This window comes from Gossypium hirsutum, chromosome D02, assembly GCF_007990345.1.
Source record: "Gossypium hirsutum isolate 1008001.06 chromosome D02, Gossypium_hirsutum_v2.1, whole genome shotgun sequence".
In the NCBI taxonomy this organism is placed as follows: Eukaryota; Viridiplantae; Streptophyta; class Magnoliopsida; order Malvales; family Malvaceae; genus Gossypium; species Gossypium hirsutum.
The window spans coordinates 37,124,222-37,137,339 of record NC_053438.1 but is presented as its reverse complement, the minus strand read 5'-3'; the positions used below and the strand labels follow the sequence as shown (position 1 = coordinate 37,137,339).

Here is a 13,118-nt window from a genome sequence, read left to right as displayed (position 1 = left end):
AAAAATTTCCCCTATTCAATTTCAACCCATATTTATTTAAAAATTTAGAAATTACATATCAATTTCAAAATATCATCAATTTAGTCCTTATGTTCAATATTAACAAAAATTACTTTATAAAATAGTCCTTAAACATTTCATAGCTTCCATATCTACAATTTTCTATCAAAAAAATCTAAGATTCATCAATGGAAAGTTTTAAGATCTTTAATAGCTTTGAAAACGGAGGTACAGATTAGTTGGACCTAGTTGCAACAATCTAAAAAACATAAAAATTACTGAAAATGGATAACAAAATGACTTGCATGCACTTAATCAAGCTTGGTCGAATCTTCCAACCCCAATAGATGGTGTTTTCAATTGAAGAATTCCAAGTGAAGGAGATGATGGCTTTGATTTAGTTTTAATTTATGCTTTTATTAATTAAATTATCATTTGACCCTTTAATAATCATTAAAATTTCTTATTTACCAAGCCAAGACCCTCAATTCATGTTTTTACAACCATTAAACTTATATAAACTAATAGCGATTAACTTTTGTAACTTTTACGATTTAGTCCTTTTTCTTTACTTAATTATCCAAACGTCAAAATTTCTCGATCAAATTTCAATATACCTATATTGTAACTTCATAAATATTTAATAAAAATATTTACGATCTCGATTTACAGAAATGAGGTCCCGATACCTCGTTTTTTGAAACCACTTGACTTCGAAGACAAATCACTTGTACTTAACTATTCATTCAATTAACAAAATTTATCATATAAAAATTCAATATTATACTGTATTTGACTCATAATATTAAAATATAATATTTACAAACTCACTCGTCAGATTTGTTATCCCGAAAGTACTATTTCTGACACCACTAAAAAATAAGGTATTACAAATCTTTTAAACTATGATATGGACACTTGCATAGCATTAGCTTAAAGCACTCCCATACCTCGCATAATGACTCTCCTTCCAATTGCTGAAAATTTGTAATATCTATTTGAAGCTTCATTGTCTTACTCGAGGAAAAGTAATTTGCCAAAAACTTGGTCACTAGCTCGTCTCAAGTATTAATGGAATCTACCAGCTGTGAATCTAATCACATAAAAGTATCATTAGTAAAAGAAAGGGAATAATCAAATATGGATAGCGTCACCAGATACCCCATTGTTGATAAAGGGACGCAAGCAGACCAAGATCGAGTTGCCAAGTCACGAGAAACTCCTACGAAAGATCCTAGACGAACAGATCTGAAATCAAAAACAAAGATTAAGATTAAACCGAATCAGATTTGAATTTAAAATTCCCAAATTCAATTAAAAGAGCAGCAAGAAGAAAAGAAATAGAATCGATGAATCAAACGAAATTGAGAAGAAAGAAAAGATGCGAATCTGCCAAGGAATTGATTCGGCCAAGAATGCCCAATTTCCAGCAATCAATTGATTCCCAAATTGAAAGAAATCCAATCGGCCAAACCCTAGGAATTGGGGATTTTTGGGTTCGAATGGGTGCTGCCAATAGGAGAACAACTTAAACGATGAGATCTTGAGTTTAATCAATGCTGGAAAACAAACAAGAACAGCAAAATATTAGATGAGAAATCGGCACAAGTATAAGCAAAGAAAAGTAAAGAAAGAAATCGAAAACAGCAAGAATTAAAGGATAAGTCCTAAAGATCCTTGAAATCCCGAAAGATTTCACAAATCTCTTCAAACGGCTCTAATCTCCCCTCCAAAGAATATCGATGGCAAGAAGAAGGTTGAAGATGGCTCCCACAATCAAAAGATTGTTAAAACAACTTCTAAAGAAAACTCAAGAGAGAATTATTGGAGAAAACCCCAAAGAAAATTCTGTACTCAACAAATCTGAAATTTGATAGAAAAAATAATAATAAGATGTTTACAAAGGGTGGCTGGCCAATGCTTATATAGGCCTCCAACAAATCCTAATCTAATTAGAAAACTTAAAAAAATTAAACTTAATTAAAAAAACAAAGGAAAATTTGGCCATGCATCCTATTGGGCTGTTTTGGGCCGGATTTAACATGTGATATTCCTAAAACTTAAAAAATTAACTTAAACAACTAAAATGTTTACAAATTGGGCCCTTTGACATTTTGGCCTGATTTTCAACTAAATATGTATGGATTTCTTGATTGGGCTGGGAATTTGCTTATTGGGCCTCGCCTTTAAGAATTTGGGCTTGTGATCCATCTCCTACCGAAATTGGGTCGTTGACGCTCGTAATGGAGATCCAACGCGCTTTGGCTGCAAGATTCGGTTTCTTGGACCAAGATTTTCAAGATTTGAAATCTTGATTTTCTTGATTCTTGAAATCGCTCCGAACAGCAAAATTGGGCCAAGATTCGATTTCTTGATTTTCTTGAAAACAAGAAAGTGAATCTTGATTTTCTTGATTTGAGCCCATCACCTTCTTAAGCTTGGGTTGGGCCTTTATGACTCGTATCAATTGTACTTAAAGGTATCACAAATGGTTAGAAATCGTTTAAGGTGTTGGTTTGCATCCTCATTCATTGACCCTCAAAATCAAAGGTTCGATTGTATCATCTTGATCATTGTCAGTTTGATTTTGAAGCTACCTCAAAGAGCATCCAAGTTGGGCATCGCATAATCGCGCAAAGTTCATTGCTCCATGAGTAAGTGTGGTGGTTGTTGAATCTCTACTTGCGAATTTTCAATAGGTTGATCTCTTTGTGGAGGTGGCACGTCCCTAGGATGTTGCACCCTCCTCGCGTGTGTGATGATACATTCTGGTTTCGACTCATGGTAAGACACCGTTACCAGTCCGATTCATACAACGCCTCCTACAAGCATAAAAGAGTGTTACATTGGAACACCAAAGAATTCCAAGGATCGAACCTAAAGGAGATGGCGATTGAGTAATAGATAGCATACACAATAGAGTCTAAGCAGTTACTAATAAAATTTTATAGTACAACAAATCATAAAAAGGAAATTTTTGCAAGAAAATTAATTACGCTAATGTAGGGACTAAATTGAAAAGAGTATAAAAATAAGAATTCAATCAAACAAATGACTAGCAGTGGTTGGTTGATTTCAATGTGGTTCATCGGTTCTCAAACAAGGGATTTAAATCGCTTAAATTACTAAGTGGCTCAATTTTATCTTTTGATCTCAATTTTACTGACTCAGATGAATTAGTTCCGATTTATCTCTCGATCTCATCGGTTAATCTAAGACTAATGAACGGCTGCGCAATAAGATTACCTTCTAGTCTCCAACATCCCGCCCATCGAAGCATTAGTGTTCGAATATTGTTTAAGGCAAGAAGGCATAGAGAGCAAGTCATGAGTGTATATAGTGTTAGAACTCGACTAACTATAAGAATTCTATAAGCACGCCTAGAATGCCCCGATTTTGGCTGACACAAGGTCTAGCACATAGCCTTAAAGAAGTGTGATTGGCAAAGTATTATTCGCCCAAATGCATATTTGGCGTATAGAGTGAGCAGACTCCGAAATGAATATAAGTGAATAAGGGTTCCATTTTAGATTACTATGATCAGTGGGATGAGATTTGTGGTTGAAGGAAGTGATTTTTAAGGTATGAGTTCAGGTAACGACCCAAAAGCCAGTGGTGTCAGAAAATGTAGTTTTGAAACCCCGTTTTCGTAAATCAGACTCGTACATATTTTTATTAAATATTTACAGAGTTATATCATAAATGAATTGAAATTCAGTTAGGTAATTCTAACAAAATAATTTTTAATTAGAGTATAATGACTAAATTGTTTAAGTGATAAAAAGGTAATTATTATTAAATTATAAGCTAAACCATATTTAAGGGACTTGAAAGGAAAATATACCTTTGTTTTTTTTAGTGTGGTTGACGATCATGATGTACATATATACATTATTTATAAAATATATATTATTATGTTAACATTAATATATATGTTATAATTAATTACATAAAAGTAAACCATAATAAAATATGAGAAAGTGGATTGAAAGAGAAATCATAATATTTTTTCATCCTAGGCATTTCGAAAGCAAAAGAGTAGGGAGAAGAACGCACGGCTTAGGGCTTGAAAAATCAAGCTTAAATTGGCTAGTGCAATTTGGTACTTTTCTTGTAATTTTTATATTATTTGAATCCCGATACTATGAACTAGCCGATCCATGCCCTATTTTTTTGTGTAAACGTTGTGATATACATGTCTAAAACAACGCTTAAGAAAATGTCGATTTTGCCCAACACTAAGCTGACATTTGTTATACATTTACAAACTACATAAAAATGTTGCTATAAGAAGCATAAGATGACTCTTTTTGAGTTATGTCAGCCTTTTTCTAACTTTTTAGGTGTCGGCAAAATCTATTATATTCCAACTTTTTGGGTATTTCTGATTTATCCCACTATTTCGTTTGACATTTTCCCTTTTCTAAACCCCCCAAAATCAAATCCCTAAAATTTCCTCTCTTCTTTTTTTTCTCCGTTCGTTCTTTTCCCCTCTCTATATCGTATAAAAAATTTCATAAACCTTAATGATTTTCGTTCAAACCACTGATTTTACAAAGGAGGTTGATTTGATTTCAGTAATCTGATTTCTTTTTTAAAGTAATTCGAGGAATCTCGTTTCACCAACTTGAAAGGTAAATAGGCAACAGTTTTATTTCAATAATCTAATTCCCCTTTCTTTTCTTTTCTTTTTTTTTCTAATTTTTATAATTTTTTTCTGATATTTTTTATACAGGAAGTTCAAATTTCTCTGCTTGTACTTCAATTCCTGGTATTTTTCATATAGGGAGAGAGCAAGAGGAGCAGCGACCGGCGAGAGAGATGGTAGGAGCGTTTTGGGGAACAAAAGTGATGGAGATAGTGAAGAAGCACAATTCTGGTGATCTCGTTTGGAAGAGAATTAAGCTCACTTCCACCCGCAAGCCAACGCCAAGAAGCATCTCCATCGCGTTTGGCAGGTTCTTATACCCTTCTCTTTTTTTTTAATGCCAAAACCTTTCTTCTTCTTGGGTTTTTGCGTTGCTGCTTGATTCTTTATGCTCTCAATTGATTCACTTAGTTGTTCGGAAGTAGTTAGACCTATAGGGAAAATATGAACTGTGGAAGAAGGTTGTGAACAAGTTCAAGTTAACATTTGATAGTTTATCACATTTAGAGCTTAGTTGCAAATTACGTATCCACAAGTAATTGCACAGTCAATCATACATGCTCAAGATAGCTTTGAGAGTTTAACTTCATTTGGTGTAATCTCTTGTTAGTTTAGATTTCGTCTTAGGATTATTTACTATTCATGAAAAATGTTTTCCTCTTTGCTTTGTATGTGTGTGCGTGTGTCCCTTTCCTGTAGCTCTTACAAAACGGTTCTTCCATTTTATGGCCACTGGCATGTGTCTGCTAAAGTTCTGTTTGTGTTGTTTTTCAAGGGGTTTTGTGGTAGGCTTGCATTACATTGTGTTTACTTTTGTAGTGTACTTTGGATGATGGATTCAAATCCCCATTTTACACTTTCTATTTGTGAAAAACATTATTATGAGAAAAAAATTATTTAAATTTCTCATATTAGGTTGCCTACTTACTATGAATTTATAGTCATGGTGGCACTTGGATAAAAGAATCATCATATATTATCTGTTTTTTATCAAATAATTAAATGTTAAGAATATACATTATTTGAATAATAAAATGTTTGATTTACATATTTGTGTGAAACTCTTTGCATATTTTTAACTGCTATTCATTGTCCTTTTGTTGTTCTTTTGCTTTTTTGCTCTACAGCTAGCTTTGAAAAAAAATTAGAGCAGCTACAAAAAAAATTGAGGCCTTAATTAGGTTCTTATTTTGTTTTTATGGAACCGATTGATATACCGGTCTGAACAAAGGGGTTGAACCAATTGAATCAAAAATTATGTTCATTCAATAATAATAGTTCCTTTTCCTTTTTTTTTCTCTTTAAATTTCTTAAATAAAAGTGAAAATCTTTGCAAACGCACTCTGCGAAAGACGAATTGTTTTTTTTAGGCAATTTTGTTCGTTTGCTATATATAATTCATCCATATGAAATCTTATGTATATGTTTTTGTATGATTGATGAAGAAGAAGATGGCTATGAGTTTAATTTGTTTAATTCATCTATATGAAATCTGATGTCTTTGTTGCTTCCTGCTAGTTTATCTGCTGAACTTCTTTTGGTCTATTGGTAACTGGGTTTAGTGAAGAGAATAGTTATCTTTGGATTTAGTAGTTGTAAGTTGTTAGTATATTTTATCTTTGGATTTAGTAGTCGTAAGTTGTTAGAATATTCAAGTTTGGTCGAAACAAATAAAAAAGTGAAAGAGATATCTTAGGAAGATGGTTACCTCCTAAGTAATTTGGATTATCTTTTTAATGCAAATTTAATTACATGAACTAACTCAATTAAAGTAGGATTTTTTGATAATTTAAATGAAACATAAAATTGAATGTTTTTCTAAAAAATATTACACTTATGATTCTGATATGCACATGAAAATTCAATGTTTGACACCAAGAACAAAACCCATGTTTGTATCATTTTCTGTCGTTCCTTCCCTTTTTTTTTTGTTTTCCTTTAAATGTTGTAATGGATCATAAACACTTGCAATGGATTATTTCAGGGACAATGAATCAAAGTAGACAAATTCCCATGAAGAAGGTAATAGCACTGAACACTCTCATGATCTAAGCCTTAACTCGGATGGTCCAAAGAGTTTAATAGCAAATAATGATGGGTCATCCCCAAGTTCAGCCCCACGCCAAGAAGAACTTGTGAGTACGGTTGCAATTTCAGACTGTATTAGCTTTTATGTAGTACAACATCAATATCAATGTCCATCGTCTTAGGTACTTTTTTATTTGTTTACTTTTGTACATTGGGTTGAATGTTGGTGGTATACATTTCAGCTAAGTTTTAGTGTATTTTGATTGTTGGATCAATTTTTGTAGTGAATATTCAACCTTTATTTTAATTTTAATTTTATATTTTTTAGTTGTATTTAAACCACAATTTTTATCATTATTCACTAGAATTGTTTATGAAAATATATTAATATTGAAATAATAAAAAATAGAAAAAAAATTACCTTAGACGTGTCTATCCTAACCTTTTGAAGGTTGCCTTAGACAGGTCTATTCTAACCCTTTTAAGGTTGCCTTAGAACCTATCTATCCCAACCTTTTAAACGTCGCATTTGACATGGGCATGATCCAACTCTTTAAAGGTCAGCATGGACTTAGACGAGTCTATCTCAACCCTTTTAAGGTTGCTTTAGAACCTGTCTATCCCAACCTTTTAACGTCGCATTTGATGTGGGCATGACCCAACTCTTTAAAGGTCGGCATATGTATGCTTTATTCCGCCATTTTTTTTTATCTATTCCATCCTATGCCAACTTTTACGAAATGTCGACTTTGACTATGTTTTTCTCAACCTTTCAATAAAGGTCTGCTTATGTTGAATTATGTCGACGTTTTTTCAAAAGTGTCGCGGAATATGCCAACTGCACTATAGATGACGTTTTTTAAAGCATCGGGAGAAGCGTCGTGAAGACCTCTACCAACCTTTTTTGTGTCATCTAAAGTAAAAAAGAAAAAAGAAAAAGTGCCACGATAGGCTTGTTTTGTTGTAGTACATTGTTGAGTAGTTAAAGCTTTAGGAATTAATTTGATAGATTTTTAAGTTAGAAGTGAAATGATTAAATTGTGAAGCCAAATGTTGATTTTGAGCAATAGGGACTAAATTGTGAAAATTTTGAAATTATGAGGTAGAATTGAGGAATAAAGAGTTAAATTTGGCTTAGAGTGAAATCGGTATAAAAATTTAGGGTTAAATGAGGAAGTTAGGTTAGTTCCGATTTTAGGGACTAAATTGAGTAAAGCGCAAAAGTTGTTTACATTAGCAATTAAATGAGAAATTATTTGTGTATTGAATATATATATGGTTTATTTATTTCCATAGCTAATGTAGACCTAGATTCCTCGAAAAAGAAGGGAAAAGACAAGGTCGTTGACGAATAGCTCGGAGTTTACGATTTGTGTTTCTATAATCCGAACTAAATTATCAATTGTTGCATATTTATTTGTTTGTTCACAGAAAGTAATTGAGATGAGATTTCTTGTTCTATTGGGCTACTTGAATTAATAGATAGTTATAAGAATTTGATTGTAAATATTTGAAAAGTATATGTATTTTTTTTATAAGTGTGTGAATCGACTAAATGTTTTGAAATAATTGTGGTTGTGATTAATTTAAATAAATGTGAACTGGAGACATTGATTGGTATGAAAATGTGAAATGGTTACCCTATTAAATGTTCGGGTTGAGTTAGATATAGATGGCATGCCATAGGATAGGAAGAGTTCATGGTTACTTCGATTACGAGTGGATAAGGCACTCGGTGCCAATTTGATTTGGTTTAACCAATGAGACACTGGATGTTAACTTATTATAGCACTGAGCGCAATTATTTGCTTCAGATTTATCTGATGAGGCACTGGATGCCAAGTTGGTGTGTTGGTTGAATCCGTGTATCCGTTCGAGTCCGAGTTGTGTTAATAAGGAAAATAATTGGTAAACTTAAATTATTGATTTTGAAATGGAAAATGTTATTGAAATAAAAATGCTATTGAAATAGCAACTGATATGGAATGAAATGTATATTGAAAACCAAAATGGAAAATGGATATGTATGAGTTGAAAATGCCATGTTTTAGTACTAGGATAATTATGATGCAAAATAAATGTATTTATGAAATTGCATATTTGAATTGAAATTAGCATAGTATCATGTAGTATTAATTTGAGCGTTTAAATGTATTTATATTCTGTCTTAAATGTTCGGATTATAGAAATACCATAGAGTTATACTCAGCGTATGTTTGTTTTCTCGTGCGCAGGTTAGGTACTTAGTAGATCTATCCTCAACTCAGCATCCAGCAATGATCCCAAACTCAAATGTTGGTGAACGGTCTTTTGGTTGGTTTTGGCATGTACCAAGGTTAAATATAATGGTTTGGGTTATTTAGTATTATGGTGTTCCTCTGTGGTATGTAAAAATTTATATATATTTGTGTTTGATGGAAATGGTAAATTTTGTGAATAGTTTGAAAGTGTTTTGCTTTGGCTTATATGACATGTAATAGGTGAAAATTTGTATATGTCTTGATTGTGTGTTTATAAGTGATCTTGTTTTAGACCTTGGTGTATTGTACTTTTGTTGAGCTAGTTGATCACTTGATATAAACCTTATAAAGTTATGGTATAAATGAATATGTTTTAAATGGTAAGAGGAATGGTAAGTTTTGATATGATTCAATGTGTGTTTCTTTGAGCTTAAATGCAAAACATTTGGTGTATGCTTGTGACATGAGAACATGGCCTTGGTTTTGGATTGATTAGGTGTTTGAATTGAGGTGCCATTTGAGGCACATTGGTTAGATATTTGGATGTTTGCATAGGTGAAATTATAGTCTTTTTCTTCATGGATGAACTTGGCATGAAATGAATTTGTTAAGGATGAGATTTTACCACTTTTGAAATAAGGTATCAATATTTTGGAATTTGGTATTGACACTTGACCATATGAATAGTTTTAAAACAAACAGAATGTTAAATTGGTATCGATTTTTAATTGAATATCGATACTTTTTCATACAGTATCAATACCACATAATAATTATCGATACTTAAGTTTTGAGATAGTAAACAAAATCACAATTTGGTATCGGTTTTACGTAAGTACCGATACAGTATCAGCACAAACTATGAAATATCGATACCAACTTTTAGACTTTGAAAATTTACTCTTTAAACCCATTTCATGCCTAAGTTATAACAAATAGGTTCTTATTGTTTTCAATTTACTATGTTATAAAGATATGTAAATTGGTGAATTATGTATAAACTTATTATCTATGTGTTAATAGTAGTTTAAAATTAAAAATTAAATTGTTTGTATTGAATAGTATTGATTTGTAACATTCTATTGCTCGGTTCCGGCGACCGGAATGGGTGAGGGGTGTTACAGTATATGCCAGTAGTATAGTACACCCTGTGATTGTGGCCTCATGCCAGTTAGATTACAAGGTAAGCCGATTAGAAACTAATTGAATGTGAACTAAAAGAGTTAAAGGCTAAGGAGATAATCGAGTAAGTCTCTTGGAAGTGGACGATTTTGGATAAGACAACTCAGTATGGATGCGGCCTTTACCAAGTTCTAATAGAGACTTAAAAGAGTACTCCAGTTTGGTTAAAGGGAGATATCTTCTTTCTTCTAAAGTATTTAGATCTAGAGCTGGAGAAAACAAGAAGCATTTTTCCTATTTAAGCTGGATTTGAAATTCTAGGCTTTACTAAGTGATTTTTCTTCATGTTGAGCTGAGTTTTATGGCTCTAGAAAGGTAGATCTGCATGAATACCTGAAGAATTAAGGTTTTTTTATGGGTTATTTAGGTTTGAAATGATTGTAAAAGTTACTCTGATGGGTTTTAATGGTGATCTTCTATTGTATGAGGCAATGGTTGTTGTAGTATCTTACTGAGCGCGGGATCTGGAGTCTAAGCTGCCCTTCGAGGTTATCAGGTGAGTCTCTAAGCCAACTCTTGCATGTATGTTGTGTGTTCTAGAAACCTTCGTGAAAAGTGACTGAAACATGAAACTGAAGCTAGATAAGCATGGTATGACGATGAATGTTTTATGGACCTTGTGTGTATGGATTGCATGAAATTTTAAAGATCTAAGCATGCAATATAAATCTTGAGGTTAAAGGATGATTGCTTATGAAAGATCAGAATGTATATGTGTGAGTTGAAAACATGCTAAAGAATGTTGTCAGTTATGAGTGAGTCGATGCATGATAAGTCTATGTCTATCTCCATGGAGTCATCTAAAGGATTCCATTGAGACTTTAAACACAATTCTCTGAAAAATGACAAATCCATGGGCCATGACACCATATCGTGTAAGATCATAGCTGGGCTATGGCGCCATATGGAAAGAACTAAAGGAAGTTTATTACCTAATGAGGTTTTTGCGTGACCCAAACGATGAGGGGCAAACCTTGCATAATGTGAGTTCAGGAAAATCCTTATAGTGAAAACACCAGAAAAGGAAAGCCTTTGTGGCAAACCTCTGAGAGGAATGCCTTTATGGCAGACCTCTGAAAGGAAAGCCTTTGTGGCGAATATCTGAAATGGAATCCTTTGTGGCATACCTAAAATGGAAGCCTTTGTGGCACATATGAAATGAAAACCTTTGTGGCATATTTGAAAAGAAAGCCTTTGTGGCAATCTCTGTAATGGGAGCCTTTGTGGCTATACATGTAAAGGAAGCCTTTGATGTTATCCATGTAAAGGAAGCCTTTGTGGCTAACCATGTAAAGGAAGCCCTTGTGGCAATCTGAATAAAGGAAACCTTGTGACGAAAAATGGAAGAAATGCTTTCGTGGCACAATCTAAAGGATGGCTCTTGTGGCAACCATTTGAAGGGAGTGTCTTGGTGGCAAACCCTGAATGAAAGGAAAGGAATTCTTGGCAATCTATGAAGGAATGATGTGTATTGTAACACCCTAACTTGTCTCTGTTGCCAGATTAAGGTTATGGAGCATTACTGATCAATTGTAAAACATTTAACATCATATTATTAAATAGATTAATCTTAATAAAAACCAACCAATCACATGCATTTTGTCCCTAAATCAATCCTTCAAGGCCCTAAAAATAGCTTAGAAGTAATTCGAGATTAATTTAAAACAAATAAGAAAATTTCAAGAAAATATGAAAATTTTCAAAAAATAAGGGACACACGGCCATGTGGAATTCCCTAGGCCGTATAACTTTTGAAATAGGGACACACGGCCGTATCTCAACTAGTGTCACTGTCCGTGTAACTCACTAAGTTGGGCCACACGGTCATGTCACAGGTCGTGTGCTAAGCCATGTAACACACTGACTTAATACACACAGCTGTGTGTCAGAGGCATGGGTGTGTCCCAACTCGTGTGTACCTAAATGAACCTTAAATGTCAAGTTTATCATTTCAAGATTTCTTGGACCCTAAGAAATCCATTTACCAACCATTAGACCTATTCAAAATGACATTAAACAAGCTCAGTTCATGCTAAATTAACCATATTAAGTGCCTAACCAATGTACCCTCGATAGTACCATAAGTACACACTTAAACAACAATATAAATCATCATCCAAAACATGCCAATTCACACAACTTAACTTTTACCCAATATACCTATCATAGGCACCTCAAATCACCGTAAATCAAATAGACCTCTTAGTGATACATATACTACAAGTTTATCTCAAAAACATATTCCATCATTCACATTCCATAGCAAGTCATTATCTAAACTTTTGCCAAGCAAACATCAAAATCATGTAACGGTGTTCATGTTATCAATTTGCAGTTAGGTTAATTCTTTACATATATACATACCAAAACAAAAGTAAGGTCAAATCAAGTCTATACATGCCATATAATCCAAAATAATGTTCCAAAAACTACCGAAAATGGATGGATAGTGTAACTTGAGTGTTGATCCGACCGTCCAACCTTCAAAAGTATCTACAAGAACAGAAATTTACACAAGTAAGCTCATTAAAGCTTAGTAAGTTTGACGTACAGAAACAATAAATCTTACCGAAATAAATACAACAATTTAAATAAAAAATAACTCAACAACAAGTGTTTCCTACCATCCACAAAGTCGAATTGGTGAATTACATAATTCAGCTCAAAGTTCAAATGGTAATTTCCGGGAAAATATATATATTCACAATGAAGTCAATTCAAGAAGTCAAATACATGCTATGCCATTCAAAATCATTAAATAATTTATAGCACAATAATTTACGATCTGATGAACGACTTACATATATGAGTACACAAGTAATCCACCTGAAACATGCCAAACGCTCATAAGAGCTAATCCAACCGAAAACACGCCAAGTGCTCCAAAGAGCTAATCCAACCGATAACACGCCAAATGCTCAGACGCCAAATGCTCCGAAGAACTATACATCCGTTCCCATAACACGCCAGAACAAGATAGTATAACACGAGGGTTCACAATAAATGTTGAACCTCGGTAT

The 13,118-nt window shown here is 33.2% G+C and overlaps 1 long non-coding RNA gene and 1 other non-coding gene across 3 annotated transcripts; both read left to right on the top strand.

The window, feature by feature from the left end:
• Positions 1-900: 900 nt before the first annotated feature.
• Positions 901-1,007, top strand: LOC121215132 (small nucleolar RNA R71). The gene has a single exon (XR_005910862.1). It is a non-coding gene; the product is annotated as a small nucleolar RNA R71 (small nucleolar RNA).
• A 3,286-nt stretch (positions 1,008-4,293) lies between these two features.
• On the top strand, positions 4,294-9,206 carry LOC107910183 (uncharacterized). 2 transcript variants are annotated; one of them, XR_001687520.2, is made up of 4 exons: positions 4,323-4,634; positions 4,736-4,958; positions 6,633-6,783; positions 8,911-9,206. It is a non-coding gene; the product is annotated as an uncharacterized lncRNA (long non-coding RNA). The 2 variants fall into 2 exon arrangements; XR_001687519.2 differs by lacking the exon at positions 8,911-9,206 and having other exon boundaries at positions 4,294-4,634; positions 6,633-6,996.
• The last annotated feature ends 3,912 nt before the right edge of the window (positions 9,207-13,118 follow it).